General features: G+C 41.3%; 1 protein-coding gene across 3 annotated transcripts in view; it reads right to left on the minus strand.

The window, feature by feature from the left end:
- The window catches only part of ARID5B (AT-rich interaction domain 5B), a 114,582-nt gene that overhangs the window by 78,221 nt on the left and 13,823 nt on the right, over positions 1 to 22,538 (minus strand). The window lies entirely within an intron of this gene.

Consider the following 22,538-nt stretch of genomic DNA (forward strand, 5'->3'; position numbering starts at 1 on the left):
CATGAACAAAAGAAACAATTTTTAATAAGCTTCAGTGGCCCCTTGTATTTGTTTCCCAACATGTTAATAACTTTTTTGGAAGCCAATCAAAGACAAGAAGAGAAAAATAAGTCAATCTGGGAAACAAAAACTGCAGTTTAAGAATTTTACAGATTGTGTTATCATCTGCAGTGTAATAATGCTTAAACTCAGGAGTGGCACAGAATTGGAATAAAAAACATGATGCCATTTCTTTTTTTAAAAAAGAGCAATTACAGAAATGCTAGTGTCATATATACTTTTCCAAGAATTTGCTGTCCTCTGTCTCTTCCCAACAGAGCACGTACCTGTTCCCCAAAATAACTTATTCAGGATCCCCTCCTTACCAGTGAAGAGATCAAACTCAACATGAAGACTATGAGGAAAGGCCAGAGGGGAGTTGCCAAACTCCAGGCCACTGACCTAAGTGACCTGTACCACACTTCCACACTTGGAAACCCTCACCTCGTAACTGAACTTACGTTGCACCAAATAACCCCCAAACTGTTGCTCTAAAAAACAACACGCAGCCTTTTGTAATGCAGCCTTAAAACCTGGTACAGGCATATGAGTAAGTGTTGTTGTGGCTCATAAATCTATGGTTGCTCATTTAATCCTATTCTGCACCACAACAAAGTAAACTGAAGCTGAAAAGGAGTAATAGGAAGAAGCTCTAAAAGAAAAGGGAGCTAACTTACACCCCTGTCTAGGATACATAGGACCAAAAAGTGATTAATATGCAGTATAAGACGAACAAAGCAACTGAGCTGAAATTCAGCAGTGCCAGGGCCTTCCTGTGTGACCAAGGTTGTATCATTAGGTACTCCTGGGGAAAAGCCTTATTTCTGTGGAAAAAGAATTAGCTGCAGGCATGTGAGAGCTTGTGGGACACTTGTTCCTGATTCCTTCCCTTTCTCACAGGCACAAGAGGAGAGGCAGAGAACCTTCTCAAAATGGTATCCACCGACACCTGTGCAAAAATGCTTCTGCAGCACTGAGGTTCAACAATGGGTCCAAATGCTCATATAAGCCCTCAGTCCCATTTTTAAGGTAAGGGCCTCCTAGTACTGAACAAAAATCAGAAAGCACCAAAATCCCAGCAACATACACTGAAAAAGCTGATGAAATGTTAAGCAATTTCATTAATGTTATTAAAATAGAGAAAATTCCCTTGGAAGATTTCACATAGGCTTTCCCATCTCATTGCAAATTACTCATGGCCTGAGAGACGCGTGAGGAGCAAATGGAGAAAAATAAAGCTTCTCTCCAGGTAATTTGGACCGAGTCCTAGTCTCACTGGTAGAAAGACCAGGCTTGTGGGCTTCAGTGAGAACAGGGCTGGGTTCTTTGAACTAGATTATTAAGGCATCTGTAAGAAAGGTACAAAAGTATACGGTGAGAGAAGATGCATCAGAGAACAAAACAAGCTGTCGGCCAGATGACAACCCTCCTTGTTATGATGATGAAAAGACTCCCAGGCTTCAGCAGACACACACACCTGCAGAATTTAGGATCTTCTACCCAAAATTAAATTTTGCCTTCTGAGCACTTTGCAAAGGAGTCTGTCATCCAGTGAAGGGAAAGAACATAAGCATCTGCTCTTCAAGAAAGAGGAATGGCCTTTTGAATAAGGAAGGGCTCCCTGTGATGGGAACATACCAATCCAACCCCATGCTCCTCCTGAGAACTAATACTGGATTTCTCTTCTGCAGGACCAGGAAACCATCCCTGGAAAAGAGGAGAAGCTGTGCCTGAATTACTGGAAAAGGCCTCAGGTGGAGGCAGGGTGAGAAAGGATTTCAGGACAAGTTATGCCTATGAGATGAGGAGAACAAGCAAGTATCCTCCCACTCTTTTCTCTAGGCAAACTCTTCCCCCAAGTTTTCAGTGCAAGAGTCGAGTCTCCAGCAAACCTGCCTAGGAAGGGCTGGCAGAACCCTGCCAATCTTCCAGAAATACCAGGAGGCTTGTGCTCTGTTCCCGATAGGCTTTGGTCCCACAGCCAGCAGAAAGGAAGGCTCCCAAGTCAGAAACAATCCTAACACATTATCTGCCAGTCTGGAACCTGCTCTAATAATAGATAACACTGCCTATTTCAAAGCACTTAATGAACACCAATTAGTCCTCAGGGTATTCCTATGAGGCAGGTAGACAGATAAGTATTATTTCCCCTGTTTTACATATGAAATAACCTCATCAGAGATGTTCTGACTTGCTTAAGGCCACCGAATGAGTCACTGAGCTCAGCACTCAGCAGGTCCTGGCTCCAGACCTGTGCTCAGACCTCTTTCACAAGTGCAAATCTTCATTTCAAACGTGGAGGGAGAAAGAAGATGAAGGCGGCATAATAACACTGGGAAAAAACTTTCTCTGGGAAAGGAGCTTCCATAAGAACAACAAAACAGAGCTATGTATCTACTGAATAGTAGATACCAAATATAGAACAAGGCAAGAGATGAAAAACACACTGATACAAAATTTTAGGAGTTTTTATTATATATTCTATTCAAGCAGCCAGAGCTACTTATTGTAGTTTGTAAGCACCACTAATGTCAGTTTAATAGCTTTACATTCCTTATTTCTTGAATGGTCAAAGCCCACAGTCCTGGCTGCACACAATCTCTATGCCCAGCTCAGACAGGTAAATTATGTGCCCACACCCACCAAGTCACACGGAGGTGCTGTTCCACCCTGGAAACCTCATCCTGGGTAGGCAGGAACATTATCAATGGGTTTTGTGTCTCTTTGGGAAAGAGCAGCAAAATGGTTCATCCACCATTTGCAAACAGCCAGAGCTCAGGAGGCACCAGATATCACACAGCCTTACATTCTTCCATCAGCAGGCTGCTGCATCGCAGATGATGCCCTAAACTTTTAACATTTCAAATCTAGTAGATGTTTTCCACATTCCTGAATGTCCCTTTCAATGACTCCCTCCCTTTCAGCCCACAGCCCCATATCCCAGGGACACACAATTAAGTGAAGCAGGGTCCTTGAAAGAGGGAATGCAGTGTAGCAATTCCCCAGAACATTCACCAATTGTTTGTGCTAAAAATAATAATTTTGCTTTTATGAGATTCAAGGCTAGGCAAAACGTTAGTTCTTTTTCAGAAGGAAAAAAAAAATTATTTATACAGCGCACTACCCATCTCAAATGGTGATGTTTAAACATAAGTTTGATGAACTATTCGCAGCATAATACAGCTGCTTTGCATTTTGATTCCTTTATTTATAGACCACAGCAAATTAATAGCTCAAAAATGTTGTTCCAGGCAAAGTAATGGACACACAATAAAACTATTCATTTCCTCAAAGGTCACTCCAGGAGAAACATACATTGTTTCAAAGCCGACCAACAATGCTATTGTTCCAAAGAAAAGTGAAAATATATAATGAGCAGTTAGTGCATATATCTGCAGTGGAGACCCTGGGCTAATTTAAAGTGCAATCTTAAGGCAATCAATCATACTGTAAAATTACTTCATTTTCCAAACTGTTTACACTTTTAAAGTTACAAATCCACTTTCTGCTATTTCAACTCACGATTTACAGCTACAGATTTAGCCTGCCTTGGCCTCCTGCCAAACTCTAGTCATGAGGGAGCTAATGATCTGAACAGATCAGTGTTTTATAATGGAGAAAAGTGCATGTAAATTTCCAGCATGTCTGCAAGTAATCAAGGCATGCTGACTATAAATGAGGCGGCCTCACATTTATTTTAAGAGAAATATCTTAAAGCCCCACTTTTTATCCAGGCCAAGGACAACAACAACAACAAAAACCAAAAAACCGAACAAACCCAAAACCAAAACCAAAACCCTAACAAAAAAAAAAAAAATCCAAAAGGTATTCCAAGATTACTCCAAACGATCCTAAATGAAATTGCTAGGCAAACAGTATGTTAAAGAATAGCTAATTTCCTTTACTGTTTCTATCTCTAACCAGATCATATCCTTATCATGGCAAGCTGGAACATTAAACTCTCTAGTCCATGGAATCAAAACACAAGAGTGCTTCATATTACATTATAGAAAAATGAGCCATTCCCTACAAACGAGGTCAGATTTCTGGAATGCCAAAGGTCTACATTTAAACACAGATGGGAGGAGGGGAGGTTTTGCCCATTCCACTGGCTGAAAAACAGTGGGAAACTAGACTAGCAATTCAAATTTGTTTTAACAGTTAAAATGGTAAAGGGAGAAGTCTCTTGCAAGAAGCCTCGTCAGAATTGATACCTAAATTGATCTTTATGGTTTCATTACAGTGCTGTAGTCAAATAATGACTTGTGTTACTGTACAAATAATACCAGATCCTCATTTTCTAGCGGAAATAATTATTCTATCCTTTTCTGCTTATCATCAGCCTACACCCCCTTCCTGTGTAGGCAATGGGTTGTGGTATGTTTGGGGTTAGACTAAAAAAAGTTTCAGATTTTCCTCTGTTTTTAAAGGCCATACCAAGGAGACATATTTTGACTCAAAAGTGGCTTTAAGAATGAAGTTATAAATATTCTCGTGTTGTACTTCATGAAATTCAATCCATTATGATGGATATTTCTGTTGTAACATTATTACATGCCTAAATTCAATTGTATAATTAGATACGGCCAGAAACAATAAGCTGGCATTGCTTTGTTTCAGCATAGTAGAGATTTAAAATACCTGTAATCATAAATCAACATAATTATTTTAAGTTCTGTCACGAAGCCGAACAAGAAAAGAAAAACTAAAATAAACTAGCTGCTGAAGAATTTCATTTTACTTTCTCAAGACTGAAATTTTTTACTGGCTTTGAGTCTTGCCACCACCACAACGGGGAAAAATCTTTTCTCCTTTCCAGTTGCCTTGAAAGGCACCTCCTCCACCAAGATTTCACTTTCTTACGGCTTTCCAACACAGCTGGCAGAGCTCCACTGAGGAATGCCACCATTCCACAGCACAAAGGATGCGCCTGCACTGCAGCCATTGGGACCAGGGGAACAGGGAGCTGGGCTGGGAGAGACAAAGCTACCTGAGCTCGCCACAGCCAGCCAAATACCTGGGAAGGGACAGGGGCCACCACTGCTAGGGCAGCCTGTCCTGCTAGGAGCTCTAGGAGGAGACAGCTGAAGTCTGTCCTTGCAGTGGAAGCGAAGCGAACTGAGCATTTTTTTGTCCCACCACATTAGGTATTTGGTTACTTAGCCACACAAAATAATTTATTAACTCCTCCCCAGGCTCTCTGCACTCCTTACCACTGTCAGAAGCAAAACTAACTGACCCTTTCTTCTCTTTTTCTACCCCCAGCACACATAAATGAGAGCTGGGGAGCACCTTTGATGGACGGCCCCTGGATGTGAAGACAGATTGTTGCTTGTTGGTTTATTTTTAATTATTGCTAAGTAACTGCCACTGGCAACTGGACCTCAGGAGATCACTGCCCAGCTAAGGCAGAAGACCAAGCAGATGTGAACACATGTGCAGGAAAACACCAGGAGATGCTTTGGGATGGACTGCATTCTATTAGTGGCAGAGGTAAAAGCACTGATAGTGGCTGAAGAGTTTCTTCCCTCCCCTCACCTACAGTTAGGCAACCATTTTCCAAATTTCATCTCCACCTGCCTTCCAGCCATGCAGAACTTTGTGCTTACTGGAGGCTCTTGGGCCACAGCATGACTGAAGTTAATATTAAAACAGCTTCCCTGAAAAAAAACCACTGCATTCACAGGGACTGAGGTCTCCCAACAATCTCCTTGTTCTGTTTCTCTTGCTGCTATTACAGTTTTTTAAAACCTCTTTTTCTTCATTCTTTCTATTTTGATCTCTGAAGGCGTTGAACTACGTTCTGATACTTACATGAAGAATGTTAAGCCTTTCAAAAGTACACTCTTTTGGCCAAGTGCTTTATGGATACTGGAGCTCAGCAGCATATATAGCTGCATGTACACACACAAAGAGATATCTGCAGTTTCACCATAGATGTCTGTGTAATCACCTTCTGCTTGTGTATACATACAGAATAAATTATACAATTACTGTGACATGATTAAAAAACTTACTTTCTCAAATTCTCAACTTTTACTCTTGCACACTGTGACTCCATCAAATTGGAGAAGTAGCTGAAAACAGGTAAGACCTGGATTTCCTTGGTCAAAGAATACAGGAAAAAAAAAATTTCCTTTCAGTGTATCTGAAATAAGCAAGAAAGTGTGAACAAAAAGATCTGGGGGGGGGGGGGGGGGGGGGGGAAGGCAAGTCCAACTCAGCAAAAATTTCTAAGATAATAAAAACAACATAAATAAAAAGAGGAGACTATAAATAGGTGATGTGAACAATTCTCAATAACAAAAAAGGATTTGATATTATCTGAGTTGGTGTCACAAGGTGGTTATTAACTGGCATAAACATGCATTTTCAGTCCCACTGAGTCACCCAGAAAAGCTGGCTCTCAAATAATGAGGCTAATGGAGCCTGACATCCAGTTCTACTTTTCTCTACTTCAACCTGGAACTGTAGCACTATTATGATACAGTTCATCAGGATCTGATAAACAGAACTGAAAAAGGGAAAGAAAACAATTTTTTCCTCTACAAGTTAGGTTCAGTGTTTTTGCCTATTAAAGTAACCAAATATGTTTCTCTCTGAAATCAAAGCCAAAAGGCAGCATGCCAGACACAGTTAACAGATAAATCAATGCTCCTGAAGGGCAGGCTTTTTTGTTTTGGGGGGGTTCTGCCTGACAACAATCTTGTGGCAAGCAAACAGAACACCCACCACACATCTTGTCAATCTACTTACATGAAACAGGGAAGGAAATGCAAATACTTTTGAAGATCTAGGCACTGTTTGGAAAAACTTCATGTTCTAACCTCCTTGTCAAAGGTCATGGTTCTCATAACCATGAAGTCTGCAGCTATTGTAAAGCCCACCTCATATAATGTGTAACTGCAGCTAATTAATCACTAAGGTCATTGCATACTATCTGGGAGTTTGTAAACAAGAATGAATCACAGATTTCATTTCTGTGTCCTTTTCAAACTGGAAGACCTAACAGTTTCCTGCTCTAACATACAAAATAGTATTGCTTCTATAAGCCTACTCAGGTCACCTTGCCAGAAGTTTCCACTTAATTACACTGACAGCAAAACAGGGCCTTTGCTAATGTGATACAGACCAGTCTGCCTACAATGTAAATTCTCAAGCATGAAATTACAACTGAAACAGATACAATAATCCATCTATATCTTAGACATGAGTTTAATCTATACTAAAATAATATTTTCTTTGTCCATATTGAAGTCTGTTTTAGAATTCAGTAATCTTTTCTTCTTTTCACACTTGAAGTTCAGGGAATTAATCAACTTCCATTCACCTTACAGTCAATTCTGAATTTTCTTCTTGTCTGTAATTTACACATTCATTGTTGGCTTCTAGGTCATGGCTAGCAAAATTATCTCACATGTGAGAAACCAGATTCAGGACCTACTTCGAACTTTCACTTTCTGGAAGTGAAATAGACTGGTGGCACTATAAAAGTAGTTCACAGCCACTTAAAGCAGTCTGAGTTGCCTTAAGCTAACAGCCTTCCCTTTCACACAGACCCTTGATCAATTGGCTGTAAAGCAGAAAACTGATGAGATTTATAGGTACCTTCACTAGAATGGAGGTGGGGTTGTTTATTTGTTTAATGACCCATAACATCTCACTCTCATCTAATCAGTCTCATCAGCACTCAACTGATGCAGTAATTCCTCCAATACCCAGGAAGAACAGAATATGCAAAAGAATAGTTACTGCACAGTAGCCCCAGTGCTCACGACCAGCAACTGAATAAACTGCAGGGTGCATTTATACCAGATACAAGTGAGATGGGAACTTCTGAGAGACGCCAAGCATTTTGTTCCTGGCCCATGAGCTGCCTCCTCCTGCACCAGAATGAGGACAAACCCAAAGATGATAAATGCCCCTTGCAATTCAAGCATACAATATCACAGTGTTTGAAAACCGCGTGGGATGGTATCCAGAAACCAAAATCTGAAAAAGTAGGGAAAGGGCAAATAACCAATCTTTCTCCCTAAAGCCAGTCCAGCAACAGTACTGGAGAAGCTGCTCTTTTTGCTGCTCTGTGGATTCCTGACACTGGAAGAACACATCACCTGAGCTTTGCTACACTGGGTCTCCAAGCACAATGGGAATTACACAGCACTCAGCCACCAACACAGAATGATAAACCAGGACATTAATTCTAAGACACTATGGCAGGAAGGCCTGAGCTTCAGAGTGCTTAGCAGTGACTGTCACCTCAACATTTTGATCCTGGAAAAGAAATATCAACTCTATCACATGCAACTGCACTTCTGATGCCAGTTATGTAGGTAAACTGATTGAAAAAAAAAAAAACCTTGAAGCCATTCTGGAGACAGATTCTGGTAGAAGTTTTAGCACCAAACAAAAACTGAGGATGCACTCTGATATAAATCTGGTCTCTGTGTTCAGGCTATCGCACACAAGAGGGTTTCCTGCCTTTGGAGTCAGCAATCATGGGCATGAACCTGGAGTCACTTCACCAGGTGAAAGGGAATTCTGCTACAAGGAGCCTTGTTTCCTATTTTAATCTGGGCAACCTGGCTAGTGAACTGACTGAGAAATGGACACGGTGAGAAAGTCTTATGGATAGCTGGGGCAAAGATCTCAAAGAGGCAGACACAGAACTGTCCCACATGCAATCCATACAGACATGCTGAGGGAAAAGGAGCACAATGGAAACTGGAATCCCATTTTTCCCCATGACTGCCTTCCCATTCTGTCATGTCTTGACAATCTTCAGTGATGAAGACGAAATGCCCTGGCAGCCCCACTGAGCTTAGGGCACTCCTTGCACCACCTGTAACAGGAGCTTGTTTCCTGAGAGCTTCTGCTGCAGCTGGAGGTGCTACAACCATAAGAAGTGACAAAACCACTGTAATAACCAGAGAAAACTGAACCACAGTTTATTTTCCAAGTTTCTACCCGCCCAAAGAAACATCTGCAAAACTTTTGTTACTTACCCAACTAAAAACATCTGCTGCTCAAGACGTATTACATGACAAAGTAGGAAATCTGCCACATGCCCAGCAAGGTATAAACAGTATGTTTTTACAGCCTGGACAATATAATTTCCAAGTACTGTTGGCACAATCTTCCTCTTCATATAAGAATTTAAATTGATTGTTCTCCCAAAAGGTAGAAAATTAATACTTCCTAAAGAAAACCAGCCATACACTCAGCATTTGGGGGGTAAAAAAAAAAGAGAAAATTTAATTCTGCAGCAGAATACAATGGTCAGACATTAGCATGATCAGAAATCATTACAAGTCCTTCTGGCAACTGCTTTTCTGCTTCACTGTTCACGAAAGTCCTCCGTTTCAGAACACTTAACAAGTATTCTCAGAGTAAATGTAGATAAACCTTTTTCTTATTGGTAGACTGATTTGATCTAAAAGGTGAAGAGGGAAAAAAGGTCTGATAGAGGACAGCAGCCTCTCTTCATCTCTGGTTGTTAAGAATTAGCTCTCTGTGTTTCCCTAAGCCACCAGAAATGGCAAAGAGGTATTGCTTTGTGCAAACACCATACACAAGTGGCCAGAGATGAGGGAATAATTTTTCACGTTTACTTTCATGGATTTGCTGATATATATCTGATCAGTAATAGTCTCTCAAATAGGCAGAGAAACTACTAATAGTTTCTTCTTCAGAGGGTGAAAAATGCTCCTATTCCATTTGTGCAAATATGCTGGGCTCACATTATCAAACATATGAATTCCTGTCCACACTTTCTCCGTCTCCCTTGCAGACCCTGCCATCAAAACAGCAGGGAAAATATTGGCCCCATTTCCTGTATATTTCATATAGACCTAAACATTCTTAAGAATCTTGTCAGGGAATATATTTTAAGGCTGCTGTGCTCACATCTGATCTCCTGCTCTATGCATTTAAGATATTAAATAGGCTTTACCCAATGAATCAAACGTTTTGTGCCTTAGAATCATATGGTACCCTGAAGTTACCAAAGCCTAAATCCTGCACCATTCACATTCACTAGATGCAAGTCAGAAGGCCCAGGTCTGAAAAAAAAAGTAAAACACAAGCACCAACACTCCCTGTAGAGAAGGCTAACAAAAACCCCAGTGGCAAAGTAGAGAAGCTGCCTTTACTGCTGTCTCCAACCATCCTCAGCCCTGCTCCTACCCAGCTTTGCACCACCTCTTTCTCACTCCATCACGAGAGGATCAGAACTGGAAGTCAAGGTGGAGTACAGCCTCGGTACTCAAGTTCTCAGTGTCCCAGGCTAGTCTGAAACCCACAGAAATAAGCACTGACCTCCCAAAACCCAAGTGGGATTATCCTAGAGGCTCCTTCCTGTTGAGAGCTCTAATAGATGGGTAAGAAAAACAAAACAACTTACTCTCAAAGTTTTTCACAAAGGCAGACAGGGCTTGATTTCCCCGCCTCTCACACTGCTGCAGGGTGAGAAGCAAGCCTAAGCCAGTGCTGCAACATGGAAGAGTTACCACAAAAAAAGAGAAATGCTCTCCATACCTGAGCTGGAAGGCTCCTCCAGAGGAAGAGCTGAGCACCTTGCGAAGGACAATTGCCTTCATCCAAACTGACCAGACCACTGAAATACCAGGAGCCTCCCACACACTGAACTACAGCACCTAGTCTTTGATGTGTCACAACAGCACAAAGACAATATATAAAATGCATTTGAGAAACATTGTGGAAAATGCGCCAGCATTTTAAGGAACGTTCCCTTTGGACACAAAGCCCTTTTTAGTCAAACCACTATGATTTTGTTTTAGTGACTCATACGAATGGATTCTGGATTAAGGTTTAAAAATGTGGTATTTTCTCTTCTGCTTCTAGGTTCACCTCAAGGCATGTGAATGAAAAAATAGCAGTAAGAATATTAGGCTGGACTTGCATTCATCAACAGATACTAAATATGGATCTACTAAATTTGTAAAGCTTACCTGAAGTTACAAATATTTAATTCTGAAAATGCAATTCCTCCTAAAGTCAGGCTGGGCAAGCATCATAAAACTATAAAAAGATACTTTGTCCCTAAAGATTGTAAGAAGCTAATCATTAGCCTCCAGTTTGTAGTGGTTAGCTTTTTATTACATTATGATGATTTTTTTTCCTAATAGATCATCATTCTGATCTATTTTTCCTTTGTGGGTACCTGGATCCTTTTTTCTGCCACACAGGTAACAAAAAACACCCCCTGTCTCTAGGCGAAGTGTTTTTAAAGGCAAAGACATTTGCCAGATTAGAAACAAACACACAAAGTGAACATAAAATTGTGTTTGACTACTGTTGGGCATCTGGAAAGGCACACATTTTCTTTGGAAAATTTTTCATCCAGTTTTTCATACAAATGACAGTAAAATATGTACCCAGTAGCAAACTGAGAGAACTAAATTTAAAATGCACTTTCAGACCACTCGCACTTTTTTCTTTTTAACTTCTCTTTTCCAAAGGGTTGAGAGGAGGAGGGAGCTTGTACCAATGTTTTGAAGTACTGTAAGTTCTTTTGCCTTTTAACAGAAGTATGTAAACAAGGTGTATGACTGTAGGGTAATGTTCTAGTCACAAAGCATTCAAGAGCCAGAGTGAAGCTATTTAAAGAATGGAGTATTCAATTCCTGAGGCCAGATGCTAGTATAAATATGAAACTATGTTCACACTGCAGATTAAATTATTTTTAGTTTCTGCGTTTGAACTGCCAAAATTATTTGGGTTGGTTTATATTTTTTTTACTGTGCCACAGAACTTACAGGGACAAATTTTTATGTATCTGAACAGAGGATTAAAAACACAAGCGTAAAAGGACTTTTTAATCTATTTTCTCTGTGCAACAAGACTGGGAGTGTATAGTGACAAACACTGTCACAAGTAAGGGTCATTTAGGCAGAGAGAAAACTAAAAATAAAGATGGAGCTGAAGCATTTGAGATTCTTGAAATAGATTTTTATAGTAACTTTTCATTTAATTTTTCATCCCACAAGGCTTTTAATTTGGAAATACTCAGTGTGAAAGAAAACTGGAGACTGTGGTTTCACAAAAACTAAAGAGAAAAACATGCATTATGATTGCATTATACCGTGTCTACTGGTTTTGCCACCAAAGCTAACACACATACTGCAAAGATTATCAAGTTAAAGTCACTAGCAATTAACAAAAACAAATAATCAATAATCTCATTACCTTGCCATGGCAAAGACATGGTTGAACTCAAGAAAGACAATGAAATAGACTGGCAGTGAGCAAGGCACAGGGAGGTTCAGTGACTAACTGGGTGAGGACCTATCACTGATACACCAAAGCCTACAAATCACCTACAAGGCTGCCAAGGACACCCCTCTAGCTGGTGACCACTTCACTGCTGTTATTTTTTTTGATCCTGTAATTATGCTCTCTTTGTTTCATCAGTTGACAAGGATGGAAGGTCCAGGATGTATCTCAGGGATGCAATACATCTACTGACAGAGGGTGAGTCTACCAAGACCCAAAAAGTGAAATAGGCACCACAGGGAAGGACATAAATGAAGCCACAGACCCTTCCCACTGTGAATACCACAAATGTTCCCCTGGCAGGCCTGGACAGGGGTGTAAAGCCAGGAGAGGGATGAGCAGAAGGACTACAGCTTGGTCAGTCAAGAGACTTCCTGCAGCACTAAGGAATGTGGAATTACTGAGCAGACTTGTGCTGCACCACACTGAACGTGTGTATTTTGCCAATGACTTATGAGAAGGATGAGGCTGGTAACATGGCACAGCTGTCTGGGGGGACATGCAGCCAGGGGAAGGAGTTCTGGAGCACCAGGCTGTAATCCACCTCATACTGGGATGTGTGAACCACACTAAGTACCTGCAAAGACTGTCACCACCCTAACTCAGCAAGGCAGGGGACACCAGGCTTAATTACAAGCAGGTGACCTGGGACATGCTGAAAGCTGAACATGCTCTCGAGTATCACCTGGGGTTCAGCCCCAGTTCCTAATTAGCTGCTTTTAGTGGGAATAGATCTGGTATTACAACAATGAAGCTTCCTTTTGGAGGACAGGCTGATGATCCCAGCCTTCCCTGGGTATTTACAATAGACTTTTAAAATGTTCACTAGCCTGCACTCTAAAGAAACCTGGGACCAGAACATCCGGGCTTTGATTGTTTTGTTTCTCAGTAATAAGTGAAAAAAATGAAGCAGCTGTGGATAAAATGTTCAGGAACACAGCAGCAACTTTTTCATCCTTTACCTACATTCCCTTCACTAGCCTCGATCACAGAAGCAGAACAGGATGTGCAGCAACTTGGAGGAGGACAGGAGTGAATGTTTTCCACCCTTTTCTTAGATGAGGTATTCGTTATAGGATCCTTGAATTGTGTGGGGATCTATTCCACTCAGGACACACATGCATAACTCCCCTTGGCACTAATGGCAATGACGAACGTGTTGTGAGAGGAGAATTGCCCCCTAAAACTGCAGGTGTGAACAAGGTTATAAATATATCTCAAGGTTCTGGTAGCATTAGAAACTAGCCTAGTGAATTTCTCATGGTTTATTATGATATCACCAAATCCCCTCTATGTATTTATAGCCTTGTAATTCACAATTATTCTGGGTCCATAAATGTTTTTGGCATCTCAATGTAGAACTGATACTATTATTTCACATATTATGGTACTGTCCATGAATGCTAAATTTATTCCAGCACAGACTCCTGGAGTTCATTCATCAGATATTTTATGCTACTGTTCTTTTAATGATTCATTTATCCCTAGTAATATTTGTATTCTGAAGTGTGGCGTCTCCAGCCAGCAGCATAATTCAGCTCTGCTGAATTATCTTTTTCTTTCACAGCATAACAAAGTAGAGCACAGTCAAATTGAAGATGGCCTTTAGTACACTGTCAGAACAATACTGCTTACCAAGCATATCCAGACACATTTCTCAAACCACATGTAATGCTCTGGCTGCCAACATGCTCATAAAGTCATTAACTGGCATCTTAAAATTAGGGTGTGATACATACACTTAAATGTTTAGGAAAATCAAATGTGCACTCTCCTAGAAGGGTATTTTGAATTTTAGCTTCTCCATATATCAACTATGCAGCAGTGCATAGATGTAAAAATTCACCTGGATTTTTCACAAGCTGCTAAAATATACTCCTGCTAAAATCATAGACATTACCTATCACTAACAAAAGCTTCTTTATGCCATTAACTATTTGTCCTTCACAATGTTACAGAGCAAGACAGATCCAAGCTGAAGGTTTACAGTGCTGAGGATTCATTTTTGTAAGCAAATTATTATTAGCAGTAAAATTAAGGAGGAACTTATTTTACATAGTACAGATTTTATTAAATGAAGTAAATAAAGGTTATGCCACAAGGTTCTCTAATACAAAACCTACCCAGTAAGTTGCAATTCATGCTGTTAGTTTTTAAATATATGCTTTCTTTATCACCCACTCCCACAAACCACACTCCAATTTATACACACACTAGGTTTAACTGTTCCCATCCCAAACACCCCATCTATCAATGCTCTAATCACACCAAGATCATCAAGCCAGCAAAGACAGCATGACCCAAATTAATGAAAAGGGACTAAGCAGTCAGAATTGATGCCGGGAGTCTTAAAACTCAGTTAACGAAGGCAAAAGTGCCAGAACCAGAGGTCTCTTCCTGTGTACCCAGAGAGCCCCTTTTGGTGCTCACAAAGGTGATACACAGTCCTGGAGCACATCCTTGGGCTGGGAAGGCTCATTTGCTACTGCCCACTCAGCTGTTGCATCCAAGCCCCTTCCCACAATCTTGTCCAACAATGTCCTTTTCTTTCGAGTGTTCCCACCTCCCACTCTTCCTTGCTTGCCCAAGAAAAGATCCACCTTTGCAGGCTGAAGGGCCATCACCTGCTGTTGCTGAGATCTCCATAAATGCTGACATGGCCGTTCACTGACATCTTTTGCTCTTGCATGTCTCTGTCCTACCAAACTATTTTGCAAAAAAGAAGAGAAAAAGAAAAAAAAAGCAAGTCTCCACCTTTAAGCTCAGATGCACAAAGTACGCTCTCTCTGACAACCTCCCATGACACAAAATAGATCACCTATAAGAAGATGAATATTGTATCTCACAGAAAAAGTACTGGCCCTTCTGCAACAACACAGCCAGAAACAGACTAGGATACTTAAGAGAACAGATTAATGAGAAGCCAGACACATCATACTGTGCCTATAAACAAAGGGCTAGTTGCCTTTCTGGGCATGGGAGTAATAAAGAGCAACTCAAAAAGACATGGAAGAGAGGTTATGAATAAACTTGGTCTGGCTTTCTCCTTCTCCCTACATGGCAAATGACACCCAGAGCTGGCCATGGTATCCACAGCACCCACAGAAGAGCCTGAGCATCTCAGCACCACCGCACAGGTCACAAGCCAGCATGATTCATGGGTTGGGATGAAGACAGCTCTGACTTGATTAATGGAGCACTCAGGAATCAAAGATGACTGCAGAACTCTAGGTCCTGGGCTCCAGCAGCACAGAATTACAGCACAGGAAAGCAGCCAGGCAGGAAAAAGATGTCCTTGGGGGCCACCCAACTATACCACAACATTACATAGGTGTTGGGTTTACAGATCTCAGTGCTCAGTGAATTTTTGTCTGGCTATGTGGAAAGGATATAATACAGGAAAAAGGCATCAGTGATCTATGAGGGATCACTACATCTAACCAGCAACCATGGCACACAGAGGAGACCACTGCTCACCTCCTTCCATGGTGCTGGGCAAGGAAAGCGCAGCAACACAAAACAGTAAGACATCCCAAACTGGGTCCTCCTGGGACCCAGAAACAATATGGGCAGGAGTGGCAGATAGAGGGAAGGCTGGGGAGGAATACAGCATCCTCTAAACCAATGATTAAAAAAAAAAAAAAAAAAAAAAAAAGCTTACACTGAGATAAAGTCAGATTCAGAGCACAGCAGCACTGCACCAGGACACACACGTTTCCAGTTACTGGAACAAAAACCCATGGTCAGTAAGAATTAAATGCAAGATCCAACAGTGACTAGAAGGGAAAAAATCCTGGAGAGCAGACACATGTGGGTTATTACACAGCCTGGCAAGGTCAATCCCGGTGCTAAAAACAGACAAAAATAAAAAAAGCCATCAAACATTTTTAAAGGGACACTGTTCCAAACTGGCTGCTTTGACACTGTCTGTGAATGGTCATTATTTTTTTATCTACTTATTTTGTAATTATGTAGGCTATCCTGATCCAGCCAGAGGCTGCAACAAAACTCTTATTGATGGTGCAAACTGCTGCAACTTCAACTTTAAAAGAACGTGCGGCAGTTCTCTAGCTTCACAGGCAGTCAAATTTAACTCTTCCTCCTCTTGGTTTGCAGCAGTAATTCCTTCTCTGATGTTTCTTAACAGACCCATACTGCAATTGCAAATGGCTCTGTTCTACACAAAGGGCCAAGTGGCCTGTCATACCAATACATAATTGAAATGCTGACACAGTGACAACTGCTATCAGTATAATTCTGATAATCATGTTAGCTTGTTCCTCCTGCAGGAACAGGGTGGGTGGTGGACAGCCACTGTGAGTTAGGGGCTACCAAGAGGGAAGTTACCTGGGATTTTGTTTACACTTCTTGGCATACCTCCCAAATTTCAAAGAAAAAAATACTAACATCCTAATCACAATTAGATGAGGCTCAACACAATCCGGTGGTGAATGAAAGGCTTCCATAGCCGGTACTGCCTATTAAAATGTTTTTGTCACCCTCATACGCTTCCTTTGTAATGAAGTAGGCTCTCCGCAGGGAAAGGAAAAAATTATCAGCACTTAAAACATCCCAGCACTGCTCAGACAAACAGGTGGCCTCAAGAAGGACAGACAACCTCAGAAGGATCCCACCAACCTCCTTCCAGGGAGGTGGATGAAGATGCAGAGGAGAGTAGCAGTGGCTCAAGAGAGAGGGGCAACTGAGCACGGAGAGCCCCAAAATGCTACTGAACATAGGGTCATCTCCAGGACTGAATTATTAGAAGTACACTGGATTTAACAACTGCATCACCTTATAGCATTTAAAAGGCAGCCAACAACTCAAGCCAACAACTATTTGTTAAACCAACTGTTGACCGTAATAAAACAAATATTTATCTCTCTCTGCTTAGCACCTCAGGTTATCTCTGATCCCAAACACGTTAACACCAAAGGTAAGCAGTAACTAAACCAAAAGAAGATGTTGAACCAAATGAAGCCTTCCTGCTCCACAACCTCTCTGAACAGTCATCCCAACAGAGCTTCCTACTCCACAGCCTGCTGATGCTCTTCTCCTGCTGCAGTAGTGTGGGCATGTGCTGCACAAACACAGAAGAAAAACCTAGGCCAAAGCCTCTTTTTTCCCAAGGGTGCCATCCTTCTCCATTCAGGCTCCACGGAGCACAACAGACGAGTCATGTAATAGCCTCATCTATGGCAAAAGAACTGTATCAATTGGGCTGGTTAAAATGAGTTAAGAGAGGTCACTCTGACCCACAAGACAAAAAACAACATATGGTGCACAAGGGCAGTGAGGTGAAAATGGGATAATGGGACAGTTACAGGAGCTTATCAAGATCAGAATGGCATTCAGCTAGGGCAATGGGGACGGGAAGGCACAAAAAGAGGCAAAGACAGAAGAATGAGAGGGGAAGACAGGCATGACTGAGGCACAAAGTATGCAAAGTGGCTGTAGTCTAAATAGCTAACAATTAGCTGGGCAGAAAATTATTGTATCAAGTTAAACCAGGTGAGCCTGAACTGAGCAGCACACGACAAACAATGAAAAAGGAGAGTCAGCATCAGATCAGAAATCACCACAAGTGTCTGAACATGCTACAGCTGCAGGTTATCAGTTTTGATAATGTCACAAGTTTGACTACATAGAACTTGATAATCTTCATCTGTTGAAGTCACACCTGCTGGAAGGCCACTGGCAAGTGAAATCATACGGGCCATGCAACAGCCCAGTGCCCACTGGGGCTACTAACTGTGCAGCTGGCACCTTCCAGAAAGACAGCTCATACCTGCTCTGCCTGTCCTTCCAAACTCACTGCAATCTGCTGTGGATTGGCCAATTTGTGTAGCAACACAAGATCCAGCAAGGAACCTCCAAGTGAAGATATGCAAATTAGGAGAATGGTAAAGACAAGAAAACAAGAGGGTGACCCAGTCCTGCAGCACCCAGCCCTGCCCAGCAAGCTCTTCTGGACAGTTCAAAGGAGCTCCTTCAAGAGGAGTAGGAAACAACTGTTAGGAAACCACCTACAGAAAAGCCTGACTGCTAGAATACACACCTCAGCTAGGAGCAGTACCTGATTTCCCTGCGTTTCACAGGGAACAAAGATCCAGATTTTATACCCTCAAATGCATGACTGTGGGGAACGAAAGGACAGGACTGAGGGCTAAATTTTCTTTGCGTTTCCCCTGACTGGACCTGAGCAAACAAGAAGGGCAGCAAAACCTCTTCAGTTCACCAGAACTCGCTCATCCAATTAGTAACACTGCCAGTGCAGGAACCTTTACTGCCCATTTTGGCAGGATACTCTCAGAGGATGGATTAAAAAGAGTGGCAATCCAGCTTGGGGACCATACCCAGACCCCTGTCATGACAGAGCCAGAGATGGGGTTGCAGACTGCCTGGCTGTGGCAGCAGCTCCCACCTCCCTGGCCCAGCATAGGCACAGGGGACGTTTGTTCCATGGCTAAAGCCAGGCAGCTCCACAGCCCAGCCTAACCCAAACCAACAGAGCTGGTGAGCACTAAATTCAGTCATTTCTCCCTCCGTTTCTTCCCTCAATTTCACTTCTGACTCCTCTATCTTTTATTTCTTTTTCCAAAGACACATTTAGAGATGAAACCATTCATAACTGCCTATCCACAGACAGTTTGTGGCAGCATAATTGACAATGAGTCTGCTGCAAAAATGAAAATGCTGTTTTAATAACCTTGGCCTAAAATACATTCTGTTGTATGCCTCAAAGGGTTTCAATAAAAAGTCAACCTGTAGAGACATATTTTCTTGGCTTAAACAACAATCCAAAGCATATAAATGTAGTCCAACTATAATGACATATTTATAGGCCAATAAAGCTTACATTGCAGCTTTCATACTTCACTTAAAGGAAGTCTGTAAGAAGCAATGTTATAGAAAGTAATTTGAATTTTTTTCGAACTATAGCCCAAGGAATACAAATATGCAACTTTGCCATATTTAACTGATACTTTTTATATTGCTTAGTTGTTAAACATTTTGTAAAATGAAATAATTCCTCATTTGGCGACTTCCAACTGGTTTACCAAATATGGGTACACAAGTCCATTTATTATGAGGAAAAATTCCCTAAATAATTCTAAAGACAAAAATAAATAACTAGCGGCCTCAGTAGTGAATGATTTTATCAGACCAATTCTTCTGGAAAAACAGGTTCTCATGTTCATTATGAATAATACATTCCTGAGCAACTCTATTTTTATATGCTGCATTGTTGTTACTCTTTATTTTTCCTCAACATTTGAAAGAAATATTCAGAGAGCTATAAATAGTCTTAAGACATAAACTGCTAGCATTCAGTATTGACATATTTGTAGAAAGGGACAGAATGTGTAACATAAATATCTCAACAGGCAGAAAGAAATAATTCTTAAAAATCATTTTTCAGGCTGAAATGAAGCTCACACAAAAAATGCTGTTGCGAGATCTTTTATTTAATACGGTCCAAAGGAAAAGCTCTGCATAATTCACTAGTGATAAAAACAACAGCATTTTACAGAAAAAAAAAAAACCAACAGCTTCTGCAGAAAAGGAAGGCAAAGAGAAAAGAAAGAGAAAAAAGAAAGAAGAAAAATAAGAGGAAAGATGGAGAAGAGAACAAAAGAGGGAACAAAAAGGGGAACAGAACTACCTTTTTTGAATTAGGATCGACTTTCAGTTATAGGCTCATGGTTTCTACAGGCTGTGGATTAACCAGGTGTTGCCTTAGTTTTGGCTAAGCAAGTGCCACTGAACACATGGCAGAGTGTGCACTGCTCACACAAGGCCCCACTTTGCCTCATTGTTGTTTGAAGCTGCCCAGCTCCCAGCAGCAACGTGTTTAATTAATATGTTTGCACAGTGACACTTCCCTGGTTCTGTATCAGCTATGTTTTCATTTCATCTGGGTTACTTCACTCCTCACCAATCCTGGATAGTGTGTGAAAACCGATTTTGTTTCTTCTGTAAAGCTTTTTTGAGCTCTTTGGTAGGGACATAATTTCCTATTACCTTCTAGAGCTTGATTCAAAATCATCTAGTAGGAAAAGCTGCAGAATCTACTCACTTTTATGGGATTTTTCCGTAGTGGAAACATGTCATTTCATAGGAAAAAAGGGGTCCAGGAGATCACTTTGTTTATTTAGGCCTTTTCAACACCTGGTTCAGCAACTTCCTCATCTACAGCCAAGGTTGAACACCAGCATCACGTGAGGGACCCTTGTGTGACAGTGCACTGTGATCCTTTTACAACAGACAACCCTACTCTGAGAGGAAAGACTACCCCATGCCATTGTACCGGAGACCTGCTGTAGAAGTTACTGCTAATAAATCTTCTGGTCACTGCAGCTGAGCACTGCTCTGTTGGAAAGACACTGAGTTTTGGAAAGGTCTGTGGGGCAGACATCCTAACAGGCAGTACAGCTGCCATCTGACAGCAGATAAGAGACAACACCAACACCAGCAGCTCAAACGCTCTGGACACTGCACATCATGGCCCTGCCTTTGCCTCCAGCCAGGGACATGACAACTCTCAGAGCAATTCCAACCCTGACCAACCACTCAGAATTGAGAAAAATAAATCTTCCTCTCGTGGGTGCTAAACGCCATACAGGAGACAAACACCAGAACTCATGGACTGCCTACAGGACACCAACTAGGGCTGCTCCACAAGCTTCAAAGATCACCACTCTTCTGACTTTTTGTGCCAGACCCAGGAAGCAAAATAGGATTAAATTCTTGGCTCTTTTAAATGGTAAAAAAAAAAATAAAAATAATCATCTTAATACTAGATTTAGGAAAATTATTTGATTCCCTTAATAGGCTGGATCAATTTTCTGTATCAGTGTATCTAATCAGCTATAGGTCTTTGTGAATCTCTGGTTTCACTCCTGTCGACGAGTCATTATGAAGATAAAGGCAGTCATAACCCAACATTTGCCGAAATTCCCTTTTCTACTGAAAAAAAACCACCAACCCAGCAATAAAGCCAGAGCCACCAGCTGAAAATGAGCAACATCAGAATGGGGGGTTATCAAAATTATACCATATAGTTTGCATTCCATGAGCGTTTTCAGTATAACCCCTACTTTAAAAGGCTTAACATGCAACTATAAGCTTTGGGCTTAAAGATAATTTTCTCTGACTCCTAGGGTAGATAATAGCAATTTCATAACTTACCACAAGGGATTTTTTGTTTGTTGAAAACAAAAACAGGAAAACATTAGCACACAAAAGTTCTGTCTGAAAAACATTAAGATTCTTCTGACACAACAAACAAATGCAAATAAATGTAGTGCATAAAGAAGATACCAGGGCAATAGCAGAGAAAATTACTGCCTGTAATTATGAACTAGAAGAAACCACAGAGAAAAGCAAAGAAAGAAAGAATTGCATGGCTTATTTTTTCCCTGGACATGCAATGAAAAGTAAGATCAACTTCCAATTGTACTCTAATCTTCCAACCTACAGAGCTAATGGTAAAATGTGAGATTGACAAAATAACTTCACCATTTGATATGATCAGAAAAATCAGATGCAGAAGATAAATCTTCCAAGGCAGATCTTCAGCTCATGTAAACTGCCTTTAATGCCAACCCAGTCACAACCCTATAAAACTGAACTTGGCCCTGCACTCCTGTTCACATAGATACAAAAGCATGTCCTCAAATGCATCAGGCTTAGCTTTAAATTTCTTACCTTTTCACACATTATGGCCTAAACTTGATGCTCTTCAAACATGGAATATTTATTAGAAACTTGGCAAAAGACAGAAACATCCCCAATATGCACTTCAGAGTGCATAATCTCTGACAGCTGTTCCACTTCCAAGGTCCTTGGAAGGACCAATAGCACAAAAAGGCACGTTTATCAACAGGAGACCCATCTCCCTTGGACCTGGCTACCCACACAGGTGTTAGAGGTGAGAGTGCCTGTGCAACAAAGCAGCTCCACAGCTGCAAGCCTGTCTGCAACCATCCAACAGAGCAGAGCTACCAACTCCCTTTCTGAAAACGGGAAGAAAGCACAAGTCCATGTGGGGAGACAACAGTGGGGTGCTCACAGAGCCCTATAGCAACATAAAGCTGACAAGGAAACACTACGGAAGGGACACATCCCTACTGAACAAGACACAGAGCCAACTATACAGAGTCCGGGCAAGCACCAAGAGCATCCATGAGCTTCTGGAAGAT

The sequence above is a fragment of the Cinclus cinclus genome, chromosome 7 (genome assembly GCF_963662255.1).
Source record: "Cinclus cinclus chromosome 7, bCinCin1.1, whole genome shotgun sequence".
Taxonomy (NCBI): Eukaryota; Metazoa; Chordata; class Aves; order Passeriformes; family Cinclidae; genus Cinclus; species Cinclus cinclus.